Source organism: Seriola aureovittata, chromosome 9 (genome assembly GCF_021018895.1).
Source record: "Seriola aureovittata isolate HTS-2021-v1 ecotype China chromosome 9, ASM2101889v1, whole genome shotgun sequence".
Lineage (NCBI taxonomy): Eukaryota > Metazoa > Chordata > Actinopteri > Carangiformes > Carangidae > Seriola > Seriola aureovittata.
In genome coordinates this window covers 24,308,366-24,319,669 of record NC_079372.1, presented here as the reverse complement: position 1 = coordinate 24,319,669, position 11,304 = coordinate 24,308,366, and positions in this window count along the sequence as shown.

The following is an 11,304-nucleotide window of genomic DNA, read 5'->3' as shown; positions in this document are numbered from 1 at the left end:
GACGTACACAGAAGCTGTGGTTGCTACGAACATTCAAAGAAATATATTGATTTAAAAATGTTTGTTCCAGGAAATTGACTTAAAACAACCTTCTGAATATCTGAATTCACATTCTCTAAAGGTCTGTCCAGCCACCTTAGGAAACATATTTTGGCAGTGTCCCTTCTGTGTGTCATAACCCAAAGCTGGTAAATTTGACATCTTCATTTTCAGGCTCAGCTCATCATCACCACAATGTCCACATAACTGCTGATGCTGTGCCGCCTGATCTCACAGTCCATCATAGGGAAAGTACAGACTACAAGACTGTGCTGCACAGACATGTTTTGCTCCTGTTGCTATGTCGACATGAAGCTGCACAAACTGCACAGCTGATCTCAGACTTCTATCGATTATAAGAATACTGTAGTTGCAGAGGTCTGCGACAGGAGCGAGTGATCACAATAGTTCATGAAAATGACATCCAGTTCATCAATGATGGAGCTCAGTGAGGGACAGAGGTAAGCTGTACTGACTGGATACTATTCTCTTCATATTTCAGGCTCATCTCCAAGGTTCCCAGCTGCAAGGTACAGCTGCATCTTGTTTTTGGCTAAAATGAAATTAAACACATATGAAAACTGACGTAGTCTTTGGGAAAGTTCATGATGGCAGCTCGAGGACCCATCATGACCTTGACACCGCTTGAACCAGCAGGATTTATTTTGACAAGCATGAGTGCGGATTTCATGACGACTCGAGAGTTTTTGTCACAGATTTATGAAAACTATGGTAAACATATTGTGGTCAGCACAGACACTTATTCTCACTTGTGAGAAGACCTTGAGATACAGTGAAGGCGTCAAGCCCTTCCCAGCCTGAAGTGAGCGAACCACCGTTTTCTGGCCAGAGGAGGATATGATATGCTAATTCTCATCTCTACAACTCCACAACAGTCAGAAGCTGAAGTCCTGTGCTGGTGTGTTTGTTGGGTCATCAAAGTCAAAGGTTTTAAACTGCAGGTGAGATTAACATCACGCTACAGTTTTCTGGGAACCTGTGTAAATGTACAGATAATTAGACAAGCGCTGATCGCCTCCAGATGGGTGGACAGACGGTTGGAGACTGATCCACAGCATCTGCTCTGATGAGCAGTAAAATATAGATCCATTCACTGAGCTCCAGATGTTTTGTATCAGCTGCTGTTGTGCTTCCGGGTAAAAGAGTGACCTGGGATTAAAAACAGTACGATTATGTCTGGAACATCAGATACCATTTATAACAAAAACCTCAAACAGATTCAGGTTAATCCACAGTTCAGTTCAGCACAGACTCTGTCCACGAGAAGTGTGTGTGTGTGTGTGTGTGTGTGTGTGTGTGTGTGTGTGTGTGTGTGTGTGTGTGTGTGTGTGTGTGTGTGTGTGTGTGTGTGTGTGTGTGTGTGTGTGTGTGTGAGAGACTGCGTCTGGTTTCTGTCATGAGAGAGACACTGGAAGACAGTGACCCTTTTTCTGTCAGAGTAACAAAAGAGTGGAGGAGAGGAAGATGTGGAGGAGGAGGAGGATGTTGTGAAGGATTCGATTGTGTGTCAGAGAGGAAGAACAGAGGCTGGAGGAGGAGGAGGCTGTCTGCTCTCTTTCACAGCGAAGAATGACACTTAAAGGAGCATCCTGGTGTTTTCTTCTTTTCATGTGTTTTGGCCGATTCGCTCTGACTCACGTCGTTTTGTAGCGTGGCTTGTCCTCAGGCTGAGAAACGGAGTGAGCGCCTCAGAAAAGAATGAGTCCATTTTTATGACACTGAAGCTTCAGGGAAAACACTGATCTTATACAACATGTCCTCCCTCACTGCAAACCAGTATAAATAGTATAAATTGTAGTAGTGGACTTTTATTCTTCCAGTTTTCTAGTGTTTGATTGTCCTGCTCCCTTATATAACTGAACTGAGTGTGTGCTTCATTTGGGGTCATGATAGGTCAAATGGGCGAAACTTTATCCCCATAAACTCCAGTCACTCATCAATACAAGATGAGTGTCTGTAAATGTGTGTGATTTTCTTGGTGCGCTGAAGTTCAGTGTTAAAGTGATAGTTCAGTAAGTGACATGCGGGCGAGCGTATGCTTGCTACAAACCGGTATGTGCCATAGTTTTGGCTCCACATGCACCTTGTCTCTTTGCTTATTTTTGGATAAGCCGGAAGTTAGGGGCGGAGTCAGACACTGCCAAGATGATGACAGTGGAGCAGCTCACTCTGAGCTTCAAAACTGCTCTTCAGAAAAATCTGTGGTTGACGTCATGAAGGCTACATCAATCTTTATTTTTGCAGTCTATGGGTTGAGCTACTGCAACTATGGCATGTACTGTATTACTTCTCAGATAAGCTGTTTGACTCAGTCAGAGGTAAGCATGGGTGCGGTTTTGCGTAGGAACGCGGTAATTCAATGGTCAAATAAATGTTGTTTCAAAGGAAAGAGCTCATAAAGAGGTGAATATATTGAAAATAAAACAGCTCCACAACTGCTTATCACTCGGCTTCTGTACCAATGCTCCTGCTGCTTCTCTAAATTTGGTTTTGTTGTGGTGATGCAGTTACACATCTGGAATTCCACTCTTGAACAGTAACCTCCTCTATCTTGTCTTCTGGATCTTCTTCCTTTGATCAGCCTTTATATTGGCACTAGATGAAGGTCAGAGGATCACCAAAGTCCAGACGACTTTGTTGTCTCGGGACTATGAAAAAAATATTTGACTTTGGACCAAAGTGTTAGCGACAGAATGACGTCAGCCTTGCTGCTGTCGGGATGAAAAACAGGATAGAAGAAGAAGAGATGAGGCAGTGAAGAGTTTTATTGTCTGTCCTCCAGTCTGTAATCAGACAGGAATCTGTTTAATGGGAGACAAACACTGAAGCACTGTCTCCACTGACCACTGACATTGTGTGTGTGTGTGTGTGTGTGTGTGTGTGTGTGTGTGTGTGTGTGTGTGTGTGTGTGTGTGTGTGTGTGTGTGTGTGTGTGTGTGCGCGCGCGCGCGCGCGTGTGTGTGTGTGTGTGTGTGAGAACTAATAGAGTTAGAGTGTGAGAACTAATAGAGTTAGAGAGTTACAGTTAATAAAAGGCACATGACCGAAATAAATAAAATAATAAAATTCCAGACAGTGCAGAGAAAATAGGAGGGGTTAGAAAGTCACAGAGGAGGAAGAAGTGACAGACGATGAAGAACGATTGGATGAAACAGGAAGCAGATACAGTGAATACAGACGGAGAGATGGAGACGATATCAGCGAATGAGAGAGGAGAGAGTGAGAAAGTAGAGCTGGAGGTGACGGAGGAGAGAGGTGACCTCTCTGAGTATCGATCACAGCGTCCTGGTCATCAATAACCTGATAGAGATCTGATAGGAGACTGTCTGCACACACACACTCACACACACACACACACACACACTCACACACACAGCAGGAGCACTGAATCCTGCAGTGTTTTCCAGCTGAACTGACTCAGTCCTCTGCTGTGTTTCTTACTCCTGAGGATGAGTGTTTCAGCCATGATGAAGTCATGTGATGTTCACATGTTTCAACTGTACCAGCGAAGCTTCAGCAGGAAATGTTTCACATTTAAAATAAATAGTAAACCAGGATGTGTGACACACCAGTGACCGGTGTGCTGTCGAAAAGTTAATTGGAAAATTAGTGTTTATCTGTTTGCATAGATGTCCATGAATCCAAACTAGCAGGAGAAATGGGAAGCTAAGAGCTTAGACAGAAAATGTTTAAAAACTCATTCAGTCAGTAGTTGCTTATGAATCTACATGCATTCTTTACAAATCTTTCTACACATGCACATTGACCTGTCCAGGGTGTAGCCCGCCTCTTGGCCAGTGTCAGCTGGGATTGGCTCCAGCCCCACGTAACCCTCAAATTATAGGCGTTATAACCAATGAATGGATGGACTGGAATAATGTTGTAAGAATAAAAAGTAAATAGAATAATAAAATTGATTTGAATTAGGGAGAATACATTTGTCACATGTTTATAGAGACACAGTATAAGTCTTTGTTTGTGCCTGTGTGTTCAGCTTGTTCTTTTTCACATCAGTAGAAAACTGAACCATCACCGCATTACAGCTTCACCTCAGTTGTATTTCTACACAACAGTTTCTCTTTATTTCTAGTTCACTGAGTTTACAGGTTTTGAGGAAGCTTTGTTTGAAGGCTGAGTCCCTCTATAGTGACTCTGATAATCCACAGATCTCTCTTTCAGCTGGTTTGCCCTTTTTCACATCTGCTCATCTCTTTTTAAACCTCTTTTCAAATTTCACTTACACTGTTTAACTTTGGCCCCGATTCCACTTCTGATGTCATGTCCCTTATCCAGATGAAATCTCTATGAGACTGGAGACACTTTCCATTTAAATTCGGATACATATTCAAGTATCTTCATTAGTCAGATCTCTCATCTGCTTACAGTCCATTATGTTTTCCCATCTACCTGTAAATGAGGGTTGGTCCACCTTCGGTCCAGAAGGTGGTGCTGCACCTGAAGCTGTTTGGTGACTGACACAAACATCAGAGGAAGAAGAACTACAACACTTAAAGGTAGCTAAACAACGACTGTCAACAATCTGACAGAAACACATGACTGAATCATGAACTATGAGTGAGACAAAAGTTTTATGATCTTTCAGATCAGTAAGTGGTTGAACTGACCTTGGATCAGATGAACACTACACCAGCTTGGTTTGCTCTCTGTATGATTGTATAGTTTGAAATCACTAGAGCTGCGTTACTGTTGTAGTTACACTCAGGAAAGACACAGATGTTGACACCTTTTCAACATCTGGACAGATGTGTCTAAAGATTTCAGTCCATCATGACTTCTACTTGGCTGCATTTACACTTTTCTGAGATCAGACAGCTGTCCGATCTGCACAAGAACATGAAGTGACTTCTTCATCTTTGTCTTCAACCTCATGGTTTTGCAGATATGGTATAAATATAAATACAAATGTACAAAAGGAACTTTTAGTCCTGGAGAACTAAAACTAAATTCAGGAACCAAATCAGCATCTTAAGGTTCCCATGATGCTCTGCTGTTTGTGTTTGTGCCACATCAGATATACCATGGGGAAAGGATAAGAAGACAATAACCAACCCTGTCTCCTACAAACTATGTTTCTTTACAACTAAACTGTAACAGCAAATACATTTTGTGGGAAACTTAAAGGTCCATATTTGACTCTTCTCCTGGTGTTTTATTTGAAGTGTTCATCCATAAGAAGATATATTTGTGGTTTTAAGAACCTAAAACCATCTCACTTTCACAGTAATAATATAGAACCTAGACCTGCTTTATGATCAAAGAACACATGGAGATCTACCTTTATACTATACGGAACCTTTAATCTCTGAATCATGTTGATGCTGAATCATCATGTCAGAGTTTTTAATGAACAAAATGTATTAACAGCAGCAGAATCACAAGGAGGAGGCTGGGCTGGATGGCATCTCACAAAGCACCCAACCGTCACACCAGGGACCAGAGTTCACATCCAGAGTCGTAGCCAGGCATCACGTGCGTACGAGGTCCTGCATTGCAGTCATGGAGGATCTGCTCTTCAGACTCTCAAACAAATTTGATAAATATTTGTAATTCTTAAAAGTAAAAGTTAAGGATTTTTACTTTAATCTTTCACATTTTCATAAATGAGCCCCACCATGTCAAGCTCTGATCTGATTCTGGTCCCAATGTTCTGTATGAACTCATCAAACCTGGTTCTTCTGCACCTTAAGTTCTTGAGTTTGAAAAAACTCTGCTCTGTCTTATTTGAATTATTCAATGAAAACATGATGATTCACATTAACAAGTGATCGCTGGAGGATAAGTAGATGATGGAGCTACAGGTGGAGAATTTTTCCTATGTTACTATTTAATCATTATTACTGAAATGATCCAGACTGAATTAGATTAGTTTTCCAGTAATCGACCGTCTAGCGGGCAGAAATGATTGAAAACAGACAGGAGCTCGTTATATTTAGCACTAATGAGGATGTGACTCTACAATGTTTAAAGTCAGTAAGTGTTTTTGTGTTAAGTGTTCAGTCACTTTGGATTCTTGTTGTGTGTTGTCATGCAGAACCTGCAGAGACTCAGTGTCTGAGCCTGTTGTAACAGCTGTGAAAAATTAAGTGAGTGTTGACACGGGAGCAGCTACATTTATCTCTTGTCACTCTTATCTGTGTGTGTGTGTGTGTGTGTGTTTCTGTGTCTGTGTGTCTGTGTGTGTGTGTGTGTGTGTGTTTGTGTTTGCACGCGCATGTGTTTCAAACTTGATACCGATACCCAGGTAAATACTCGATACTCAACCCAAAGTTTAGAACAATACAAATGATCAAACATCAATTACAACACTATTTTTAAGTTGTCTGAGGTAGTGCACAAAAAGCAAACAATAACCTTACTATAAGGTGTATATATATGACATGCAAATATATTCAGCTACAGCCCTGTTTATTTTCTTTGCTTCTGGTGACTTGACTTGACTTATTTTCGTTGCTGATCAAATAGAGTTGGTGCCGCTCTTTCTGTCTAGTTGCTGGTCGACTTCTTTCAGCTTCAATCTGGGACTTTAAGAGAAAAATAAAACACTTTTCAGACACAAATAATTGTGTTATCCTGTTCAATTAAAACTGTCTATTATCGTTACAGACGGGCAGGACTGATAACGCTTGCTGCCTAGCTCCCACATTAACATTAGTCGTTTTATTATTAGCCATAGCCGCTAGCCGCAAGCTTATTGATAACTTAAGTTTAGAATCTGAACTGAACAATGACGAGGTGAGATAAATGTGTGTGTGTGTGTGTTTGGAGCTGTGATAGCAGTCGGTGTGTTCATCAGCGTCAGATACCACCTGTCACTCAACAATGTCACCATGACAACACACCCTGCCATCAGAGGTAGTGAAGAGAATAGACGACCAAATACGGTCGCGGGGTGATGGATGCTTCCTGTCAACCGCAGTGACCTTCTGGTGATGAGAGGAGAGGGGAGGAGGGGAGACGAGAGAGGGAAGAGAAGAGGGGAGAAAGGAGAGGAGGAAATATGAGGGGACGAGAAAGCAAGAGAGGATGAGAAAATCTGATATGGGAGAGGAAGGACGTGAGAAGAAGGAGGAGATGGAAGAAGGTAGAAAAGGGAGAGAAGAAGGGAAAAGAAAGGAGGAGAAGGGGGGAGGAGACAATGAGATAAGAGAATATAAGGACAATGAGGAGATGAGAAGAAGAAGGGGAGATAGAAGGGAATGAGGACATAAGGGGGGGTGGGAGAGAAGTAGAGAGGAGTAGATAAGAGCAGAGAAAAGAGGAGATAAGGTGAGAAGATGATGGGACAGGAGAGAAGAAAGAGAAGAAGATAAGATTGGAGAAGAGGGAACAGAGTAGGAGTAGTAGAAAAGAGATATGGTCTTTTTTAATCCACACATTCCACCCTCTGAAAACATGACGCCTACATTACCCATCATACAATTCAACCTCTGCCAGTTCAGTTTTGATGTTATGCTAATCGCAGCTAATGTAGCCTGGAGCCTCAAGCAGTGGTCTGGATTCATGGCCCGTCAGAGCTGCCATATTTACTGTTTCTCACTAACATTAATTGATAAGTATTAATAAGTTGTAGTCACGTCTGTGAAAGTCTCAATTTGCTCAAAGCTCTGATCCAACCTATAAAGTACAGAAGTGTCAGCAAAGTTCATTGTTAAAGGTAATTGATTGAAGGTATTTTTAACCCTCACATGTCCAAGTCTGCAGTAAAACAACCGTCACTCTGTGTTACTACACTTTTTTCAAAACACTCTCCTGTATTGTAGCCATCGAGTTTTATAGCAAACAGTCTTCTTGCTTGGAAGTGTCACATGCTTCGAAGAAATGCAGTTAGTGTTTGTGTCTCTGGGTTTTTTAATACAGCTGTGATCTCCGTAAAGAAGCAGTATCACAACAACACTGACAGCTCTCGAGTCATGAACCTGGGAAGCTTTCTTGCCTTTCCTCCTACATGACATGAACGCAGTGTGAGCTCACTTGGTTCTAACTCTACACCACCAGGTTTTTTCACTTTCCAGGCTCGCAGTCTTCAGCCTCAGCCGCTGTGTCTACGCAGCAGGTGTTTCAGCTGCCCACCTGGTGGAAATCATGCTAATGCTGCTCCGCTAATGTGCTGCTTTCACTGCGCAGTAAACAGTGTAACACAACATCTTTCACAGAGTGGTGCTCCCCAACATCTGTAAACAGATACAATTAGCATACTTCCTCTTAATTAGTGAACTTGAGAAATGCTGGTAGATTTTATTACCTCTACACAGAGCCAGGCTAGCTGCTTTCCCTTACTTACAGTCTTTGTGCTAAGCTAAGCTAACTCAAACTAAGTCTAACTCAAACTGTTACTTTCACCATATCATGGTTTCCATGTGAAAACAGTAGCTAGCAAGAATTTTAAAAACATTAGCATGTTGTCGCTAAACGTAGTCCTGTGTTAGCAGAATCGTCCAACATTTATGTGCGTACTTGGGAGGCGATAGCGTTGAAGGAAAGAGGCAGAGAGGAGGATGTATGATAGGGAAGAGGAGTGAACGGAAGAAACATGAAGAAATAAGGAGAAAGCAGATGAGAGATGGCGGGACAGTGGAGGATAAGAGAGGGGCAAGACAAGAGGAGAGGGGGAAGAGAGTTTCCCTTCAGAGGTATTGATAAACCATTAGACTCTGCACTTCACTCACCAACTGTCACTGCTTCATTCATCTGTGTGTGTGTGTGTGTGTGTGTGTGTGTGTATCAGTGTTTAACAGTGTGAAAGTCCTGCTGGTGGGCTAATTAACCTCTAACTATGAATTTATTTAAACATTGTTGCCATGGTTACCAACATACATCCCCGCTGTCTGTCTCTTTCACTCCACTGCTGTCAGCCCCCAGAGGACGGACGTCTCTGACCACACACACAGACACGCACACACAGTATCCTGTTATAGCTACAGTAGCTGTACAGTCCAGAGCCTGTCGGCAGTTGCTTAGTAACAGCTGATTTGGAGCCAGCTGATGTCGGCAGTGTTGCTCCTTGTTGTTTTTAAAGTTAAGGCTGCTGCAGGCAACTTTGGAGAGCAAAGTTGGAAAAGACAAAGACACACACACACACACACACACACGCTGGGGCTGTGCAGAAAACTTGTTGTATCACTGTTGCTGCAGAAAGTACGAGCACAAACAAAACCCTTGAAGAATAATGATTCAAACACAGTTACACACATGCAGGTGTATATTCCTGGTGGATTGTTTTATAATGTGAATGTGTGTGTATCTGTTTACCTCAAGGTCATTGTGATGAAAGATAAAACAGGTCGTGCCGTGTGATCCTGTCTGATGATTACAAACCACTCTCCAGTGTTTCATCTGAAAATCCTTTAAACACATGAATCTGTTGCTCCATCGTGTTTCACATCAGACCGGTACCTTAAATACCACGCGGTGCTGTCATGATTCGGGTGTGTTACCTGTCGCAGATATGGCTTTGAATAGCTCATATTTTCTCAGCTCAATTACTGCAAAGTACAATCGATTCGAGATGCACAGATCGATCGGCTGGCAATCGGGAAAAGGCCAGTTTTCAGTGTGATCGGCTATGATTGGCGACTGACTGATCAGGCTCAGATATTCTGTGCTGCTCACATTCACACGTTTTCATGTTCCGTGCACAACACATCATGCGGCATGAGTGAAGAAGACACAAAGTTCACAGTCACCACCTGTAAGTCGTGGAGAAACAACCACGAAAACATTTGGGACAACAAACTTAATCAGTCACTAAAACGCCATCAGCTCACTGAACATGTCCAGTTTCAAGAAGCTAGCACAGGCAAAGCAGCTAAAACTAGAGCCACACCTCTGATCTCACCTGTGCATGACAGCTACCTGCTGAACTGCTTCTCAATTGTTGCTTGTTGTCTGTGACAGAGACTGATTTGATAAGAAAATCCTGTAGATAAAATGCAACCAATCTTGCATAAAGATGATGATGATGTAACAGGTGCAGCAGTCGTCACAGCATCTAAACTGATGCATTAATTGACACTTTTTTTGTCAAATTTTACTTAAATAAAAATGTAAATATCTTTTGATGAAATGAATACTGGACTTCTTATCTATGATTCTATGATTGCATGTTTACAGATATCAACACATTATGCATCCCTTCTACATCTATCTGTCTATCCATTAGCTCCTGCATCGATCCAGTCAGCATATCCTCTGTCCGTCCCTCTATCCCTTCACTCCCACCATCTTCCTCCATCTGTCCGTCTCTCCATCCATCAGCTGCTAGTTTAACTGTCCTGATGCCTTTTCTGCCTCTTTTGTAGAGTTAATGACCCTCTCCCCCTCATTTCCCATGTCTGTCTGCTCTCTCTCTCTGTGTGTGTGTGTGTGTGTGTGTGTGTGTGTGTGTGTGTGTGTGTGTGTGTGTGTGTGTGTGTGGTCTGACTGATGGCCATTCTGTGTGTCAGGGCATGACAGGGTCTCTAAAGAGGGAAGGCAAAGTGAAAAGAGAGAGCAAAGAAGTGCCAAGACGGATAGAGAGCAAGGGCACAGAGCATGCTAGGATTGTGTGTGTGTATGTGTGTGTGTTAGTGTGGGTTGGGGGTTGTAGGAAGGGGTCAGTCTAATTTGCAGCTCATTGAATAGAAACAAGCTTCCTCTGACGGACGGGTTGGGGGGTCGGCAAGCGTGTTGGTGTGTGTGTGAGAGAGAGAGAGAGAGGCTCTGTTGCAGAGGGAGACTCTGTGTGTGTGTGTGTGTGTGTGTGTGTGTGTGTGTGTGTGTGTGTGTGTGGTGTGTGACAGCAGCAGGAATAGTTAATATGTGACAGCAGATGTCTGGATACTTATTATTTCCACACTGATGCTGAAGCAGAGAGACTTTGTGTCTGTATCAACATTTTCTGCAGATTCACATTAAAATGCCAAGATATTATAGAAAAGACCTCGGTGTGTCCTGAACGTTTTCATCACACTCTGCTCACTGCGTGTTCACAGGTCACACGCTAGAGAATATAATTTAAAGAGACATGAAGAGTCCTTCTACAAACCTCATACACACCTCCACACAGCTCTCACAGATATAATCAGCCTCTACATAACATTACTACCCATTATTCATGGGCTGTGTCCTTCAGAGGACGCTGTCTACGCAGGTGTGGCCACGAAGTCCGAACCGAAATGAGACGGGTCTGGTCTCCGGAGGATTCCCACTTTGCGTCACCAGCTCTGCCCACCCCTTACCATTGCG